Source organism: Choloepus didactylus, chromosome 6 (assembly GCF_015220235.1).
Source record: "Choloepus didactylus isolate mChoDid1 chromosome 6, mChoDid1.pri, whole genome shotgun sequence".
Classification (NCBI taxonomy): domain Eukaryota; kingdom Metazoa; phylum Chordata; class Mammalia; order Pilosa; family Megalonychidae; genus Choloepus; species Choloepus didactylus.
This window is the reverse complement of record NC_051312.1, coordinates 82,930,869-82,936,868: the sequence shown is the minus strand read 5'-3', so window position 1 is coordinate 82,936,868 and position 6,000 is coordinate 82,930,869.

The window sequence follows — 6,000 nt, the reverse complement described above, 5'->3', positions numbered from 1 at the left end:
CTGCCTTCTTTGACTCTTCCTCTGTCTTTGTGGAAGAAATGTCCTTAGATAGAGAGTGGCAATGGTGCTCAATACATAAATACCTGACTATATGGGGAAGCAACAATTGTTTACTTAGGACAGATTGTATAGTGTTTGAATAAAACCATCTTAAAAGACATGGGTTAATGAAGAAAGCTTGAGGACACTATATTGAGTGAAATAAGACAGACACAAAAAGGCAAATATTGCAGGTTCTCACTGATACGAACTAATTATAATATGTAAACTCATAGACATTAAATATAAGTTATCAGGATATAGAATGAGACTAAAGAATGGGGAGCAGTTGCTTATTATGAGCAGAATGTTCAACTAGGGTGAACTTAAGTATTTGGACATGGACAGGGGTGATGGTAGCATGTAATGAGAATAACTAACTGTGCTGAAAGGTGTGTGAAAGTGGTGGAAAGAGTAAGCTCAGAGTCACGCATGTCACCAGAAGGAAAGTTGGAGGTTAAAAGATGGGAATGTATAAAACAGTGAATCTTGTGGTGGACAATGTCCATGATTTTAACTACACAAATATTAGAAATCTCTCTCAAGAACTAGAACAAATGTATGTCACTATAACTAGAGGTTAATAATAGAGGGGAATATAGGGAAAAAATATATACCTATTATGAACTATATACTACAGTTAGTAGTATTTTAACATTCTTTCATCAACAGTAACAAATGTACTATACCAAAACTATGAATCAATAATGGAGTGGGTGGGGCATGGTTAGGAGTATGGGAGAATGTGAGTTTCCTTTTTTTTTTTTTTGTCTTTTTTCTTTTCTGGAATAGTGAAAATGTTCTGAAAATTGAAAATAAAAATTGTGTTGTTGGATGCACAGCTGGATGGTGGTGCCGTGGGCAATTGATTGTACACTTTGGATCTTTGGATAGTTGTATGATATCTGAACAATCTCAATTAAAACAAAACAAAACAAAACAAAACAAAACCTATGTACCCCATATATTACCTCCATACCTCAACAGAACAAGCCACAAGATGAGAAAATGAGATACCAGTAATGGATTGATTCCAGCTTCTTTCCCTTTCATCCTGTGGGGGGGGTGGTGGCAAAGTTTGTTGTGTAGATGTACCGTATCAAATAAAATGATTTGCTCAAAATGTAAATTTACTAGGGGCTATACATGTGTCTCATATGGAATAATAAATCACTCACTGTCAACAAGAAGTATCTGTACAGCAAAGTAAAAAAAAAAAAAAAAAAAAAAAAAAATGGCCAGTTAAAAATTTGGAAATTCCCACAGCTTTCCATTTAAATAAATTTTCTGTCCATGGAAAGTTATGCTTTTTTCCAAGCAGGGAGCAGTTCTTACAATTATGCATAACAACTAAAGGACTTGAAGACTCTATTGTATATAATTGCACAGTATTCTTGCATTACATTTAGGACATGGAGGAAACAGGAGAAGCCATTAATTTATTTTCATAGTGCTAGGAAAGGGCCTGAGGGTGAAGAGTATATGCAGTCAAAGTTTGATAAAATATCCCTAAGTTTAGCCCCTTGCCAAGGGTTAGTATGTTTGATCAATGAATACCAGAGAAACACGCTAAGGGCAAGGGCAAGTGAAAGCAATGAAAAGTTTGAAATTCATTGTTTTCAGTAAGTATTTCTGAGCGCCAAGTGCCATGGTATGCCAAGAGACAGAGAGAAATAAGAATGAGAAAAATTAACATCATCAGTGTTATGTGGAAGAGAGCAGACTTGTCTATCAGTATCAGCAGGAAATAAACAGCTTTCATGTTGGGGGGAAATTGGTGATGTCAATAAAGGAGCCCAACATTTTATTTTCCCTTCATCTTCTTTTTGTTTCTTTGTGCCTTTTTTCTGAACTGACTTTGGATATCTTTTTTTTTTTTGTAATTTAGTTTCCATTGATTTTCTTCTTTAGTTTCTAGGAAGGTGCATCAAATTTTTAATAATGGATTTTTTGTGTGATAATGAAATAAATTTTATAATATTTGGATTTAGGGGAATAACTTCTAGATCCTACTAGCTACTGAAATTGTTTTTTTGTGTAAGACTTTTATAATATATGCGTTATAAATAACAGATCTATTGTCAAATTACAATGAGTGCCATCCTCACAAGACCTGGGAATAAAGAGAAAAGAAAAGGAAGGTGTACCAAAGGTGTGCTGCACTGACTCATACTGGCTCACAAGACCAATTGTGTGCATCTTTTCCAACTCCATTGACCAGTGACTTCATGGTAGTAGGTTGAAATTAACCTTGATGTAAATACTCCATGGAAATTAACAAATGCTCTAAATCACTGCTTTTATTTTATTTTATTTATTTATTTATGTATTGATTTATTTGAAAGCTGGTTTACATTATATTACTGGGTGTGATAAAAGCTAAAAATATTAAAAAGCAAAACAAACCTTTGAATGATTGATTCTTAAGATAAAGGTATTGGATGCTGGTTAATCAGTATCATTGGTTTTGGATTAAGAGTTAAAACTTTCTTGTAGTTTTGATGAGAATTTGGAGTTAACTGAAGAATTAAAAAGGCAGCACATCTCCTAAGATTCTGTTAATAATTTAGAAATATTTAAAGTAATTCACAGCCACTAATAATTAGCCTCCTGGGTTCACTGTGCTACTTTTGTAGACTTCAGGAAAGAAAGAAAATTTAGAAGTCTGAAAAGAATCTAGATAACAAAATGAAACACCTTACAATTAATATTTATCCTTACTCTGAATTTCATTCCAATAGTTATATTTTCTGTGTTCTTTGATAAGTTTGTGAAATATTTTACATTAATATAACTTTTTTTACCTTTATGTTAAAAGTAACTACATTAGCTTCTATCCCTGTTAAATAATTTACTACACTTAGCATAACGTCATTTACTTGTATTTAAGAGATGTCATTATGGTAGACACTGAGATGTCTATCAACAAATGAATGAACTAAAACAGTATTGTATAGAATATTATTAGCCAAAATCAATCAATCAATAAAAGAGAATGCAATACAGATATATGATACAATATGGATGATAAGCAAAGGATTCCAATGATTAAAGACATATTATAGTTTTCTGTTTATTTGTATTGTATAGAAAAAAAATTTATGGAGATAATAAATGTATTAGTAGTTATTTAGGACTGCAGGGGAGGTAGAGAGTGATCCCTGAGGGGAACAGAGTTTCCTTGGAGGGAGATGAAAATGTTCTAAACTTAGATTATGGTGATGGTTGCACAACTCTGTAAATAAAGCAAAACCACTGATTTGTACACTTCTGGTAGGTGCCATTCATGTTATGTGAACTGTACTTCAACAAAGCTATTTAAAAATTGGATGTGTAAAATGAGATTTTGTCAGATATATAAATGCTGTTATCATTCTTCTATAGGAGAACTGCAAATAAGCACTAAATGAAGATCTTCAGGCTGAAGAAAAATTATCAAATGCAAATTGAACTCTACTTAAAGGAAATGTAAAATAATATATTTCTATTTCTTCAACTTAATTAAAATATATTGAATTTTAAATGAAATAATATAAATTTAATACAGGATTTATAAAATATTGGAATGGAAATGCCTGTCATTAATAATGCAAATTCAGGTAGGTAGTATATGAAAACATACCATTCTGGTGTTCTTACATAATACTGGAAGGGTTATATTAATAATTCCTACAATTATAATGCTCATTCAGGTAAACTGAGAGTTGGAATATACTTTTTTTTTTTTACTAATTTTAGAAAATGTTCTAAACATAAAATGAAAAGATACAATTCAAATGCAATGGAGGAGATAAAGATAGTTCATTAATAAATGATGGAAAATGCAACAAAGATAAATATAACACTAATAACAAGATTGTAGACTCAACTTTTAATCAACTTTTAATCAAATTTAAGGATTTCTATAGAAGTAAAGAAACCATAGACATAAGTAAAAGATGGATGATTGATTGTAGAAAATATTTACAGTATCTATGACTGGCAAGGTTGAGGTAAGAATATCCAAGAAACATCTCCAAATCAGCAAGAAAATGCAGACTCACCAATAGAAAGCTGACAACCTATTTAAAGAAAAAAAATACAAAGGCTCTCCAGCATATCAATAGATGTTTAAAATCTTTAGTAATGAGGGAAGTACAAAAAACAAAACAAAACAGTAAATAAATAAAACAATGGTATGCCACTTAAACCCCATATTAGATCAGAAAAAGAAAATAAACCTAAAAACTGGCAGGGATTTAAAGACATAAAGAAATATGATAATTTTTGCCCAGTTGGAGGAAAAATGGACAGAGTCAGCCATAATGGAGAGCAGTCAGGTAATCACTGACTCTGAAGAACTAAATTCACATGAGTGGGTGGGTGTCTATCAGCACATATTAACAGAGGGAGAAGCATAAATGATTTGCTGTATGGGAATCGCATCATGGTAAGAACATACAAAGGAAAAGTGATAACTGAATGGAGATCATGAAACATCTTAAGCCAACTTTACACTTTCAGAAGAACTTATTCTTTTTCTGAAACCTAAGTGAGAATACAATTCCAGAATAGTCATTCTGGAATTCCGATTTGCAATGTCTTTCTCTTAATTTTCATATAGTTTTCCACAGGAAATGTATTAGCTCATCTCAGTTTTTTCACAGCAGTCTCCATTGAGCTACACATTTACTTGACATATTAGGAATCTCATTTGACTGGGAACCATGGGGCAGTCTCTAGAGAATGTGTTCACCAAAGGAGAATCAGATAGCACTGTCCACATACAGGCCCTGGGGAGTTTACAGTGTAAAAATGCCTTTCTCATTGGTCAGAGCTACTGCTTTTTTTGCTTAGTTCTCATCAAGTCCTGTTCTCTCGTCAATATTATGCCACTTATGTGTATAATTATCGGGCTCTTGGACCTTCCAAATCTCAGGAGCCTCCCAAGCATTGGAGTAATTCATTATAATGCAAACTTAACTACCAATTTTACCACAGAATCCCCACTGTTTTAATGGCAACACTGGCAAATATTTTAACCATTCCCTCATATATAGATTGGCTTGGATGCCACAGTGGCAAACAATCATTTGAGGATATGCAGAGAGCACCATTTATATTTCATCATCTACAATGTATCATGGAATGTATAATATTCAAGACACGGCAGGTGGAAGTAAAGTGGGAAAAGAATATGTGTAAATATATAACTGACATTAATCATTCATGAGACCTTTCATAAGAAATATAATAGGTATTTTGGATCCAATGCTCAATCTTTATGGAAGGATTAGAGAGGTTTCTGTTACAACATGGTTATATAACTCATGCTAGAAATGATTTTGAAAGAGTATATTCTAAGAAGACAGTTGAAGTAAATGAAAGAATGAAAGATAGACAATTACTGTGACTAAACTGACCATCTTTGGAATATCACATGGTTGGGTAGCAAGAACAAAATCTGTAAAATTCTTAACAGATTGTATAGTATGTACAGAGGCATCCAATTTTCACTCAGAATTTATAGCATTTCAGTACCTGCCTTATATTGCTCACATGCTGATTAAAGACTGATATGAAAATAGACAATATATAAGGTAAGAGCTCTAATAGAAATATAGATTTAAAGGCTGCTTGAATGATGTATTAGGATTTAAAAGGCTGAGGTGGCAAGGGTAAAAATTTTGAAATTTATTAAATGGCTAGTGGTGGCAGTTGCCAGCAAATAAGATACAATTAGGTAGAAGAACATTTTTGGGAGAACATATTTTGTTATGTTTGAGAAATCTTGGTTTGTTATTTTATATTTGTGTGTGTGTATGTACACACACACACATATATATATACACATACATACATACATATATATATCGCATTCATTAAAAAATCAGTGTAGAAAACACCATGGTATTCCAACAGAATCATCTCATCTGAAATGGCAGATTCCAGGGAGGTTGCTACACTGACTGACCCAGATTC